Source organism: Phyllobates terribilis, unplaced genomic scaffold (genome assembly GCF_046119375.1).
Source record: "Phyllobates terribilis strain yellow unplaced genomic scaffold, ASM4611937v1 Scaffold_1__5_contigs__length_1240528914, whole genome shotgun sequence".
Lineage (NCBI taxonomy): Eukaryota > Metazoa > Chordata > Amphibia > Anura > Dendrobatidae > Phyllobates > Phyllobates terribilis.
This window is the reverse complement of record NW_027362761.1, coordinates 477,999,589-478,013,773: the sequence shown is the minus strand read 5'-3', so window position 1 is coordinate 478,013,773 and position 14,185 is coordinate 477,999,589.

Sequence of the window (14,185 nt, the reverse complement as noted above, 5' to 3'; positions counted from 1 at the left end):
TCTATACTGACCTCCATCAGGTTTCAAATTGAATATAATTTTTTTCTGCATCTAGCTCTGAAAAAATATTTGGCCTTCTAGCAGTGTGTGAGACTTGTTCTATTAGTCCATCTATACTGACCTCCATCACGCTGCAAATTCAAAATAATTTTTTGTCTGCATCTAGCTCTGAAAAAAATATTTGGCCTTCTAGCAGTGTGTGGGACTTTCTCTATTAGTCCATCTATACTGACCTCCATCAGGTTGCAAATTAAAAATAATTTTTATCTGCATCTAGCTCTGAAAAAATATTTGGCCTTCTAGCTGTTAGAACCTTGCTCTTAGGTCTTTTTTCCTTTGCTGGTCACATGACCTTGTTGGCCTATTTAATCCTGCTCCGCCCTTCTGGCTTTGCTGGACTTCATTGTATATCTACTTTCTAGCTAGCCTGTGCTCTGTGTCTTGCTCTGTTAGTTTGCTTGGTCTACTGACCTCTATGTTCTATATATTTTGTTTGTTCTTCTGTCTGCTACTATTTCTGTTAGGAGGTGTCCCATATTCCTCCCAGTCCTTAGTACTTGTAGGGATTCCTTCCCCACATCTATAGGTCTCTGTACAGACTAGCTTAGGACTTTAGCAGGTCTGATCGCAGGATCAGGTCCCCTGTTACATCGTAGGGATTAAGCTGAGTTCTATCGTAGGGACAGATCTCCTCTCTTTCCTTAGCTCTGGTAGCAGAACATAACAGTAAGTCCAGCCCGCAAATTCTCTAAGGAAAGATTTTTCTGTTCCATCATGGTGTCGGTTCAGGATTTGGTTCATCGCCTGCAGGGACTCTCTCTGGAGGTGGCCGAGCTCCGTCAGCACGTGAGTAACTGTCCTGGAGCACATTTCTTGGAGCCTAAGGTATGTTTGCCGGATTTATTTTTTGGTGAACACCGAGAATTTTTTTCATTTAAAAATGCTTGCTTATTGTATTTTCGTTTGAGACCTAAGTCCTCTGGGGATGAATCCCAGCGCGTAGGGTTCATAATGTCACTTTTGCGCAAAGAGCCTCAGGAGTGGGCCTTTTCTTTGCAACCTAGTGATTCATGCTTCAGATCAGTGGATAGTTTTTTTTCTGCTTTGGGACTATTATATGATGATCCTGACCGTGTCGCATCAGCTGAGACTGAGTTGAGACGTTTAAAACAAGGATCAGGTAATGTGGAAAAATATTGTACTCATTTCCGTCGTTGGTCTACTCAAACAGGGTGGAACGATTCTGCTCTGAAAAGTCTATTTCTTGCTGGGCTCAGTGAAAGGGTTAAAGACCTGCTAATTGCTTATCCTACACCTGAAGATTTGCAACAGGCTATGCAATTAGCTATACGGGTGGATAGAAGACTGCGTGCAAGGGTTAATGAGAGCAAATCCTCTGCTATGTCAGTTTCTGGTTATGAGAATGTGTGTACTAACAGTGGTGAACCGATGGAGATTGGATCGGTGGCACCTCGCTCTCAAGAAAAAGATCGTCGATTTTCTGAAGGCTTGTGTTTCTATTGCGGAAAATCTGGTCATTTGATTAAAGGCTGTGAGCTTCGTATGAAGAAAGAAAAAAAAATGGTCAGTCACGCCCGTATTGCCTGTTTAAATTCCAAGGGTATATTTTTAGCTGCTTCCACGATTGCTCAGAAAAAATTAATGGAATTTCGGGTGTTTGTTGATTGCGGGTCTACTCTGAATGTAATTGATGGGGGATTCGTGGAAAGACTCAATTTAAAACCTGAACCTTTATCATCCCCCATTGCTGTGGTTTCTGTGGATGGTTCCCCTTTGAAGAATATTACTCTCAAGGTCTGTGAATTTCCTCTCACTATTAATGGTGTTCACCATGAGAAATTGGATTTGGTAGTGTTGAATAACTTGCCTTCTCCAGTAATATTGGGATTGCCCTGGTTAAAATTTCACAATCCTGTACTGGATTGGTCTACCAGTGAAATTAAATCCTGGAGCCATAAATGTTATGACAAGTGTTGTAACGGGCGTATTGCAGCTTTGGATAGGGGAGAATTGCCTGTTCCTATTCAGGATTTTTGGAGAGTTTTTTCTGAGAAGGAATCGCAGGTTTTGCCTCCCCATAGAGACTATGATTGTTCTATTGAATTTGTCCCTGGAGCGACTCTTCCTAAAAGTCGTTTATTTAACCTTACTATTCCTGAGAGGAAGGCTTTGGAGGAATACATACAGACAAGTTTGGCCGCCGGTCACATTAGGCCCTCTAAGTCTCCTGTGGCGGTTGGATTTTTTTTTGTTAAAAAAAAGGACGGCGGTTTACGTCCTTGTCTGGATTTTCGTGAGATTAACAAAATTACTGTACGCAATCCTTACCCACTGCCATTGATTCCTGATCTGTTTAACCAGTTAATGGGGGCCAAGTGGTTCTCTAAAATTGACCTTAAGGGGGCATACAATCTGTTGCGCATGAAGGAGGGTGATGAATGGAAGACTGCTTTTAACACTCCTGTGGGTCATTTTGAGAATCTGGTTATGCCTTTTGGTCTTACTAATGCTCCTGCATTTTTTCAGAATCTGATTAATGACATCCTTAGACCTTTGATCGGTAAAAATGTGGTTGTGTATTTGGATGACATTTTGATTTATTCGCCAGATCTGGAGTCTCATTGGCGGAGCGTGCGTGAGGTATTACAGTTATCAATGGACAATTCGCTTTTTGCTAAGCTGGAGAAATGTGAGTTCGCTGTACAGAGAATTAGTTTTTTGGGCTACATTATCTCCAGCAAAGGTTTTGAGATGGATCCGGTTAAGGTTCAGGCTGTGCAGGAATGGCCTAGGCCTATTGGTTTGAAATCAATACAGAGGTTTTTGGGTTTCGCCAATTACTACAGAAAATTCATAAAAAATTTTTCTAGTATTGTCAAACCTCTGACTGATCTCACCAGGAAAGGTGCTGATGCGGTTCAGTGGTCTTCTGAGGCCATTGAAGCTTTTGTGTATCTCAAGGAGAGGTTCACCTCTGCTCCCATCCTTATGCAGCCTGATGTTACTAGGCCGTTTTTGGTTGAGGTTGATGCTTCCTCTGTGGGGGTTGGCGCAGTATTGTCTCAGGATAACGGGGATGGATTACATCCCTGTGCCTTTTTTTCAAAAAAATTTTCGGAGACTGAACTGAATTACGATATTGGTAATCGGGAATTATTGGCTATTAAACTCGCATTTGAACACTGGCGCCACTTCTTGGAAGGTGCGGAATTTCCCGTTCAGGTTCTTACGGATCATAAAAATCTGATATATCTTGAAGCTGCCAAGCGCCTGAATGCCCGTCAGGCTAGGTGGGCACTGTTTTTCTCGCGGTTTAATTTCTCCGTTACTTACATCCCTGGTACTAAGAATGTTAAGGCGGATGCCTTGTCTCGCAGTTTTTCTCCCATAGTCGGTGCTGAGAAAGAGGAGAACATTTTACAAGAAGGTGTTGTGATAGCTGCTTTGGACTCCGTTTTGGAAAATGAGATTCTTAAAGCACAGGAGAATGCCCCTTCTAACACTCCTCATGGGAGGTTGTTTGTGCCTGGGACCTTTAGGAGAGATTTGTTTGTTGAGTGTCACGAATCTCGGTTGGCAGGTCATCCCGGAATCTCTGAGACCAAGAGACTGGTGGGTCGCAGTTTTTGGTGGCCTGGATGGCAGAAGGAAGTCATTAAGTGGGTGCGTCAATGTACTATATGTGCTAGATCTAAGTCCTCACATACTCCTGCTGCGGGGTTGCTTTGTCCTTTGGAGGTTCCCAGTGCTCCTTGGACACATTTGGCTATGGACTTTATAACTGACCTTCCCCCCTCTGAGGGTTTTACTGTCATCTGGGTGGTCGTGGACCGTTTTAGCAAGATGTGTCACTTGGTTCCTTTCGTCAAACTGCCCTGCGCTAAAACTCTCGCTAAGGCCTTTGTCAAGGAAATTGTCAGACTTCATGGCGTTCCTACTGACATTGTTTCTGATAGGGGTCCTCAGTTCGTGGCTCGTTTTTGGCGTGCCTTTTGTGATAGGTTGGGAGTTCATTTGTCGTTCTCGTCCGGATATCATCCTGAATCTAATGGCCAGACAGAAAGGAAAAACCAGGATGTTGAGCAGTTCTTGCGTTGTTTTGTGGCAGACAATCAAGAGGGGTGGTCTGAGTTTCTGCCACTTACTGAATTTGCTCTGAACAATCATACATCTTCTTCTGCTGGTTGTTCGCCTTTTTTTTGTTGTTCTGGGAGACATCCGTCGTTTGGGTCGTTCTCCAAGTTGGGATCTGCCGTGCCTGAGGAGGAGAATTTTTCCGGTGATTTGGAGAGAGTTTGGACGGATGTGCGTGGTAATCTTCAGGAGGCCAACAGAAAATCTAAAGACTACTTTGATAGGAAACGACAGGAGGTTTTGTTCGCTGTTGGTGACATGGTTTGGTTGTCCTCTAGGAATCTGCGGTTGAGGATTCCTTCAAAGAAATTGGGTCCCAAGTTTGTAGGGCCCTTTAAGGTGCTTCAGGTTGTCAACCAATCTGCTGTTAGGTTGGAGGTTCCTACCTCCTGGAGAATTAATCCGGTATTTCATGTCTCTCTGTTGAAAAAAGCTGTTGTATCGGATTGTGACGCCTCTGCCTCTGTTCCTCCGGTGGTGGAGGACGGGGAATATGAAATTTCTCGCATCCTTAACTCTAGACGGTATAGAGGTAGTTTGCAGTATCTTGTGGCCTGGAAAGGTTTCGGTCCCGAGGATAACTCTTGGGTGAGGTCGGATGATGTTTCCGCATCCAGACTTATCAGAGCGTTTCACAGGAGATTTCCTGATAAGCCTGGTCCTAGAGGATCCTCTTAGAAGGGGGGGTACTGTTAGAACCTTGCTCTTAGGTCTTTTTTCCTTTGCTGGTCACATGACCTTGTTGGCCTATTTAATCCTGCTCCGCCCTTCTGGCTTTGCTGGACTTCATTGTATATCTACTTTCTAGCTAGCCTGTGCTCTGTGTCTTGCTCTGTTAGTTTGCTTGGTCTACTGACCTCTATGTTCTATATATTTTGTTTGTTCGTCTGTCTGCTACTATTTCTGTTAGGAGGTGTCCCATATTCCTCCCAGTCCTTAGTACTTGTAGGGATTCCTTCCCCACATCTATAGGTCTCCGTACAGACTAGCTTAGGACTTTAGCAGGTCTGATCGCAGGATCAGGTCCCCTGTTACATCATAGGGATTAAGCTGAGTTCTATCGTAGGGACAGATCTCCTCTCTTTCCTTAGCTCTGGTACCAGAACATAAAACTAGCAGTGTGTGGGACTTGTTCTATTAGTCCATCTATACTGACCTGCATCAGTTGCAAATTAAAAATAATTTATATCTGCATCTAGCTCTGAAAAAATATTTGGCCTTCTAGCAGTGTGTGGGACTTTCTCTATTAGTCCATCTATACTGACCTCCATCAGGTTGCAAATTCAAAATTATTTTTTGTCTGCATCTAGCTCTGAAAAAATATTTGGCCTTCTAGCAGTGTGTGGGACTTTCTCTATTAGTCCATCTATACTGACCTCCATCAGGTTGCAAATTAAAAATAATTTTTATCTGCATCTAGCTCTGAAAAAATATTTGGCCTTCTAGCAGTGTGTGGGACTTTCTCTATTAGTCCATCTATACTGACCTCCATCAGGTTGCAAATTAAAAAAAATTTTTTGTCTGCATCTAGCTCTGAAAAAATATTTGACCTTCTAGTAGTGTGTGGGACTTTCTCTATTAGTCCATCTATACTGACCTCCATCAGGTTGCAAATTAAAAATAATTTTTTGTCTGCATCTAGCTCTGAAAAAATATTTGGCCTTCTAGCAGTGTGTGGGACTTTCTCTATTAGTCCATCTATACTGACCTCCATCAGGTTGCAAACTGAATATATTTTTTTTCTGCATCTACCTCTGAAAAAATATTTGGCCTTCTAGCAGTGTGTGGGACTTTTTGTATTAGTCCATCTATACTGACCTCCATCAGGCTGCAAATTAAAAATAATTTTTATCTGCATCTACCTCTGAAAAAATATTTGGCCTTCTAGCTGTGTGTGGGACTTGTTCTATTTGTCCATCTATACTGACCTCCATCAGGTTGCAAACTGAATATAATTTTTTTCTGCATCTACCTCTGAAAAAATATTTGGGCTTCTAGCTGTGTGTAGGACTTGTTCTATTAGTCCATCTATACTGACCTCCATCAGGTTGCAAACTGAATACAATTTTTTTCTGCATCTATCTCTGAAAAAATATTTGGGCTTCTAGCTGTGTGTGGGACTTGTTCTATTAGTCCATCTATACTGACCTCCATCAGGTTGCAAATTGAATATAATTTTTTTCTGCATCTAACCCAGCCAATAGTTTTGGCCTAATACCACAGTTTGGCCACTCAGCTCTGCTCGGTTCCCATCCATTGTTTTTTTGTGCAAACAACTCCAGAGTTGTGAATTAGTTAACCACCAAAATGAGTGGAAAAAGGCCTGCTGCTGGTGGAAAGGGGAATAGGCGTGTTGGGAAGGGGAAAAAAGGTTGTGTCCGTGGGGTAGGTGTTACAGCAACAGTAACATCTGCAGAAGAAAGACCATCTTCCAGCCAAACTAAAATGTCTACTTCTTTTAGCGGACAATGTGATAAGATACCTTTCTTACGGCCACGCCAATCGCTACAAATTCCAGATGAGGCACAAAAACAGCAGGTGCTTCAACGGATATCAAGTGCTCCTTTAAGTGGGCTCTCCTCCACATCAACTTCAACATCACAAATACTCCAGTCCTCAAAGGTGTCACCCCAATCGCACTTGCTTCCTCACAGCTCCCAAATCTCCAGCTGCCCATCTGAGTATGAGGTAGAACAGATGGTTGAGTCTGCAGAGCTGTTTACTCATACTATAGCCTGGGAATCAGAGGTCGACTCCAGCGCTTCTGTGAATCCAGACGAGGAAATGATCTGCACTGATGCCCACAATCTTTATGAGTCAGATCCAGCACCAGACGCAGAAGGTTCTGACCATAATGTAGACCCTCCTTCCCAAACTGTAACTCCTGTTGGTGGAGACAATGAGGAAGACGATGATGAGACTCAAATACCTGATTGGAGCGACAACTTTAGTTTTTTGTCAGGGCAGGAACAGGTTGGCTCTGAGGACGACGGGTGTGATAATGCACAGGGTGATGATGATGAGGTTGGAGATCCCACTTACTGTCAACCCACAGTCAGCCAAGAGATGAGGTTCTGCAGAGGAGGTGGAGGAAGATGCTAGTGACGACGAGGTCAGGTTGCGCCTTCCTGGACAGAGACGTAGTACTGGAAGCACGTCAACAACTGCACCCTCAAACACAACTCTGCCTCTCATCACAAGTCGTGGTGGCTCTTCAGGTCGCATGGGTGCTAAGCCTTGCATAGCCTGGGCATTTTTTTCAGATCGATAAAGATGACCCAACTCATGTTATCTGTAACATTTGTCAGCAAAAGATAAGTAGAGGCCAAAAAATACATAGTTTGAGTACTTCATGCATGAACCGGCAAATGGACATGAAGCATAAGTTGCAGTGGGAAGCTTAGTGTGCTACAATGCGGCCTAGCCGGCCGGGCCAACCACCGTCTGCCATATCTTGTGCATCCGCGGCCTCTTCATCCTCTGGTGGTGTGCTGACAGATAAGCGCACGCGGCTCTCCACTGATAATGTAGACAGACTCACGTTCATAAAGATGAACAAATCATGGATCCGAAACGACTTTTCTACCCCTGTGTCATCCTGGGGAGAGTAAAAGCTTGATGATTGGTTAAAATCACCCTACCAACCGTTTTAAGCTTTCAAATTATTAATCATGTTTATCTGTATCTTGGCTGGAAAATAATTTGGGCTTTGTAGCAGTGTGCAGCACTGATTCTATTAGGCCATCTATAATAAGCTCCACCAGATTTAAAATTACTAATCATGTTTATCTGTATCTTGACTGGAAAATAATTTGGGCTTTGTAGCAGTGTGCAGCACTGATCCTATTAGGCCATCTATACTAAGCTCCACCAGATTTAAAATTAATAATAATTTTTAGCTGCATCTAGCCCGGAAAATAATTTTGGGGCTCCGAGATGCGCAAGACACATAAGTGCCTTCTTGCTGCACTACCTGCAACATGACCCTCATATTGTCAGAATTCGAAGTAATCATGACTACTGGGTTGCCACACTCTTAGATCCCCCAAACTTTTCGATCAACCTTTTCATTTTAATAAAGACCAAAAAAATGGTCATTTTTGAAATTATAAGCATTAGCAGGTTATTAGAAACTGAAATCAAACAGTTTTCAACTCAAAACTTTATTCTAGGTGATGTTACATTTTCACATAGGACCCCTTGTTCGAAAAGAGCTTCTGAACTCTCTCGTCCATTGAATTTGTCAGGTTTTGGATGATTTCTGCTTCAATTGTTTTGCATGAGGACAGAATACCCTCCCAGAGCTGTTGCTTAGATGTGAACTGCCTCCCGCCATCATAGACACTCCTTTTGATGATGCTCCAGAGGTTCTGAATGGGGTAGAGGTCAGGGGAGCATGGGGGTCACACCATAAGTTTGTCCCCTTTTATGCCCATATCAGCCAGAGATGCAGATGTTTTATGTGCAGCATGAGATGGTGCATTATCATGCAAAAAAATGATCTTTCTGTGAAATACACGGTTCTTCTTCTTGAACCATGGCAGGAAGTGCTGTTTGAGAAAATCCACATACATTATGGAGTTCATCTTTAGCGCCTTCAGGGATCCTAAAGGGGCTGACAATCTCTCTCCCCATGATTCCAGCCCAAAACATTACTCCACCTCCTCCTTGTTGGCGCTGTAGCCGTGTTTGCGTGGGGTGTCCATCAACCAGCCATCCTCCACTCCATCCATCTGGACCATCGAGCGCTGCACGGCACTCATCCGTGAACAAAACAGTTTTGAAATCAGTCTTCATGTAATGTTTGGCCCACTGGAGCCGTTTCTGCTTGTGTGAAGTGGATAGAGGAGGTCGACAGGATGGCGTATGCACAGCTGCAAACTTCTGAAGGACCCTGCATCTTGTTGTTCGGGGGACGTTGGAGGCACCAGCAGCTTCAAAAACTTGTCTGCTGCTATGACAAGGCTTTTTTGCCGCTGCTCTTTTAACCTGACGTAATTACCTGTAGGAAAGAGTCCTCAATTTGCCCTTATCAGCACGCACACGTGTGTACTGTGAATCAGCTACATACTTCTTGATTGCCAAGACACTTCATCCTGTTCATCGCACAATGTTGATTGTAGTCATGCCTTGACCTAAACACTCCACAATTTGTTGCTTCTCAGCAGCCGACACATCCTTTTTCTTTCCCATTTTGGCAGAAAATGTAGGCTGCTTAATAATGTGAGACAGCCTTCTTAAGTAGTCTTGCCTTTCATTGGACACACCTGCCAAACTAATTAGCACAGGTGTCTGCAATTGCTTACAGTGATATAAAGAGCCCTGACACACATCACCATCAATGAGTTTAACTGACAAACAAACAAATTCTTCCCTTATCACTCCTAAACAATTTTTGCATAATAATTTGGAACACAGCGTATATGTGCTTTTCCACAAAACACCAGTGGTTCACGTAGTGAATCTTACAGTTCTAACTTGCCAACCGTGGTCTGTATGGAGTTGTTCAATAAAGGGCCCAAAATTAAGATAACATAGATGGGAGAGGTCTCTATGAATAGGAATTCCTAAGTATTTGATACCCTGTGAGGGCCAGGCAAAGGGAAAGTTGGACTGGATGGAATCCTATATGGATTTGGGGAGGGAGACATCGAGGACCTCAGACTTCGCTGCATTGATTTTAAAATTTGACCATGTAACAAAGTGATCTATTTCAGCCATAACAGCATGGATGGATATATGTGATTGAGTGATATATACTAGGACATCATCAGCAAATAGAGAGCACTTGTACTCGGTGCCTCCCACCTCAATCCACCTAATATTGGGGTTATGGCGAATTGATGAGAGCAGGTGCTCCGTCACTAGGATGTATAAGAGAGGGGACAGAGGACATCCCTGCCTTGTCCCATTGGTGATTGTGAAAGGTGATGAAAATGTTCTGATGCACCCCCTGGGCCTTGGGACACCCGGAGCCGGACCCTTTTTGGTGGATGCTGGTGGTTGTAGTCTTCGTGGCGGCGACCCGGTTCCGTGGCTCAGGGTGGTCAAACCAGTGGCGGAACTATTTATGTGGTTTTGATGTTTAAATGTCTGACTACGCCACCCGTGGATTGCAGTCAGAGTGAACCGCCGCTACAGGGCAGACCGCTGAGGCTGGTGTTGTGGGTGCAGCAGAGCGTAGCATAACTCCCCACGGGAGGAGTATAGCCTCAGGGCAGTGTATGCGGAGGATGGGGGTGATGGTGCAGGGCAGCAGCAGTAACGACACGGAGTCAGTGATGCAGTCCAGGGCCTTTACTCACAGTTCTTATTATCCAGACCACGTCTGCAGGTAACGGCTGCCCACGTCATACTGTGCTCACCAGGTGATGGGCTCAGACAACTCCCAGATAACTTTGGAGCGCTTCACAGGACCCCCTTTGTGTGTCCTTTGTCTGGCTTTCTTACCAACCCTTCTGTTCGGCTGCCTCGGGCCTCCTCTTGGTAAACTTGGCGCCAGTTTCCCTGACCCTATGTGGTGCCTTCCTAGCGGGTGTAGCGAGGGACTGCGCCACATAAAATGTCACAGCCTCCGGTTTCTAGCTGAGGGTCGTTTCCTGCCTCCACTAGTTTCGGGGACCGGTCTCCCCCTTTGGCCTGACCCCTCCACGCAGGTGGATTCGGGCGTGCGGTGGCGACTCGCCCGTCCGCACCCCTGGGATCCCTTCATTCCTTGTTCCTGGAGCCTTCTCCGCTCCTCTTCCTTCCTTCTCCCTCTTCCAGGCCTGGGCCTCTGTTACTAGGCCCGCCTCCGGAGCAGAGCTCATGCAGAGCCCCTGCTCTCTGCCACTTCTGCTCAGACTTGTCTGCACTGAACTAAGATGGTGCCCACCTTTTATACTCCCTTCTCAATGCACCCAGGAACTGCTTCCTCCCTGCTTCTGCACTACAGGGTTCCCCTTCCTCAGTGTTCCCTCCCCCCACTCCAGCCAGGGACAGGGACTGTCGTGCCCATCTCAGAGGCATATTGGTCGCCCTGCCCCACGGCAATGTAGTGTAATGCATGCAGGTGTCGGGTCCTGATCCACACTCCATCCTTACCTGAGAGTGAGATATCACACCTCTGGGTGAGGTGCAATACCTCTGTAGCAACCGAGCCCTCAGGGTGCTACAGTTCCATTTATCTTCAGCCTAGGTGACGTATTGTGATACAGGGCCATGATTTTGGCTATAAAAGGATCCCCTAGACCCCTACCCCAAGCTTTTTAAGAGAATCATATATGGCGTGCCAGGAGACTCTATGGAATGCTTTCTCAGCATCCAACGAGAGTATCTAATTACAAATTTTTAACTGCATCTAGCCCAGGAAATACTTTGTGCCTAGTAGCAGTGTCTGCTAGTCAGCGGATTATCCCGGCTGTTAAGCAAGCTACACCACCTGTAGTTTGGACACTTAATTTTTTCAAAGGAAATGCTTCAGGACCACGGGATACTCAGTGAAGAGCATCAGGAGGCACCCCAAGGCATAGGGGCTGGGACTGGCAGTAGGATGCCTTGCGGTGGACAGCCGAGCTCGATCCTTATAAAAGCTTTTTAACTGCAGCAGCTTTAGTGGACGCTACTGGAGCTGGAATTACGCGGCTGCTGGCATGAGACTTGCCCTCCAATAGATCCTTGTAAATGGATTTAAAGTGTATTCATTCAAATTAGGGAGACAATTTAAATTAAAAAGCTTAGAGCTGCCTCCACCACAGGGGGGCTCGCTCGACCCACCAGCGGACAGGCACCAGTATTGGGAGAGGGGGGCTGGCCGTCAGGGTTCACCGCGGCTCTGGCACAAACCCAGCGACACGGAGGTGGCACGGGCAGGAGCGGACTGAACGTATCGGCTTCTCACTTTTTGGATTTTAGAAGGGCATGACATGCCTATATCTGTGTCTCCCCCTCCTTTTACTCCTCCACCTCTTTTCTTTTCGCATGACTATATGTACTTGTCACTTTTCCATGTGTTAGTTGTGTCTTCTGAGCAGTTTGTCAGCCTTTGGACACCTTTGAAGGTGTTTTCTATGTGTTTCTATGTGTTTTTGTTTGCCTGCCATTGGTTTTAACGGTGTTCGAAGGTGTTCGACGAACAGTTCGACGAACAGTTCGGCGAACACACGGGTGTTCGACGAACCGAACCGAACTCGAACACTACGGGGGTGGCTCAACACTAATAGGGAGACACAATAGATGAAAAATGCTAGTTATTTCAGGTCTAGCAATTATAATAAATACTGATTTTCATATAAAGTAAATCTGCATGATCCGGTCTTCAGCCAGTATGTTTAAGTGCCAAGTATCAAGTGCAGTTATCGTGTGCATGGAGGGTGTGGAGACAGATGAAAAGGGGGGAGCAGATTCTGAATAATATTTAGAAGGAGGGAGCAGGGGAAAGTTAGTTTACTGAGTTGAGGTGGTAGGCTTGTTTAAAGAGATTGGTTTTTAAAGCGCGCTTGAAGATGTGGGGGCTAGATATCAGTCAAATCGTCTAGTGTAGAGCATTCCAGAGAACAGTGCACCACGAGAGAAGTCTTGTGTCACCCAGGGGGATATAGGGGACTCAGTACCCGGGCCTTTTACCTTGCTTAGGATGTCATGGCAGTCGGCTCCCAGGCCCGAACTCTGGGGTCTCTCTTGAAAAAGGGGGTTTTTAGTGTATGGTTTATTTCGTGACGCCACCTGTGTTTTCCGGTAATTGTTACCGGCGCTGCTGCAGACCTCCAGGGGTGATGGGATGGCAGCTGGGATGTTTCCGCTCCCCACAGGCGGAGCGAGCCCCCCGGGGCAGTGTAGGTGCAGATGGTGGTGATGCTGGGGCTTGTGGTGCAGGAGAGATGGTGCAGCGGAAATAACTGTCGGAGGCAGTGGAGTGCAGTCATCCGAGTTTTACTCACAGTTCTGTTCAAGTTCCTCAGGTACACTGTACGGGTGACAGACTCCCGCGTCGCACTGCGTCCACCAGACAAGGGGTTCAGCACTTTCTCAAGTATATCAGGAGCGCTTGACGGAACCCCGTTTTTGTATGTTCCTTTCTAGACCGACTTCCCGCACCGGGTCTTCTCCCTCCTGCCCTGCGCTTCCCACACACAGTCCCGATCGGGTATTCTGAAGTCCCTCTGGGCAACCTGGAGTTCCCGGACCTTCACAGTGACTAGGGTGAGACTGTGGCAACTGCACCATGGAAGAAGCCTCCGGTTTTCCAGCCGAGACCTGGAGTAACACGGCTGGTCCAGGGACCGGTTCACTTCTTGCGGCCTGATCACTCTGACACTTGGCAGACATGGGCATATGGGTGGCTTCCTGCTCCTTCCGTACCCCTGGGATCCCTTATGTTACCGGAGCCTTTCTCCTCTGCTCCCCTCCTGGGCCTCTCTCACTAGGCCCCAGTCATGGAGCAGAGCTCCTGAAGAGACTCTGCTTCCCTCCTCTCCTTACTACTCACTCAACAGACCTCCCTACCAAGATGGCCTCCCTTTTTATTCTCCTAACAACTGCTCCCCTAAACTCCTTCCCCCACCCACCCCCTTACCTGAGAGAGGAGACGCCACACCTCTGGGTGAGGTGCAGTACCTCTGTGGCAACTGAACCCTCAGGGGCGCCACACTTGGAGATGGAAGTGCGAGGTTCGGATTATGGGGGATGTTAGTCTTAGATATTGGATTGTCCCTCAAACTGTGAGAAAACTAGATATTAACTAAAACAGATCATAGGATATAGGAACTTGTAATGTAATAAAATTCCATCAAGGTTCTCCTTATAGAAATAATTTCCTGTAGAGAATTGGGTACAGCTCCAAAGCTGAACTGTCAGTGCTACTGCCGTTGTGAGAGTTCCACTAGAATCTGAAACTACTGTTAGGCTTATCTCTATAATGCAAGGATAGTGAGGCTATCAAAAACTGTTTCTTGATATTATATAAATGTTCTCTTATTCTCATATTTTGTTTTCGTTTGTTATATCCCACATAAAATTTTCGACATAAACATAATATAACAAATGACCCCTA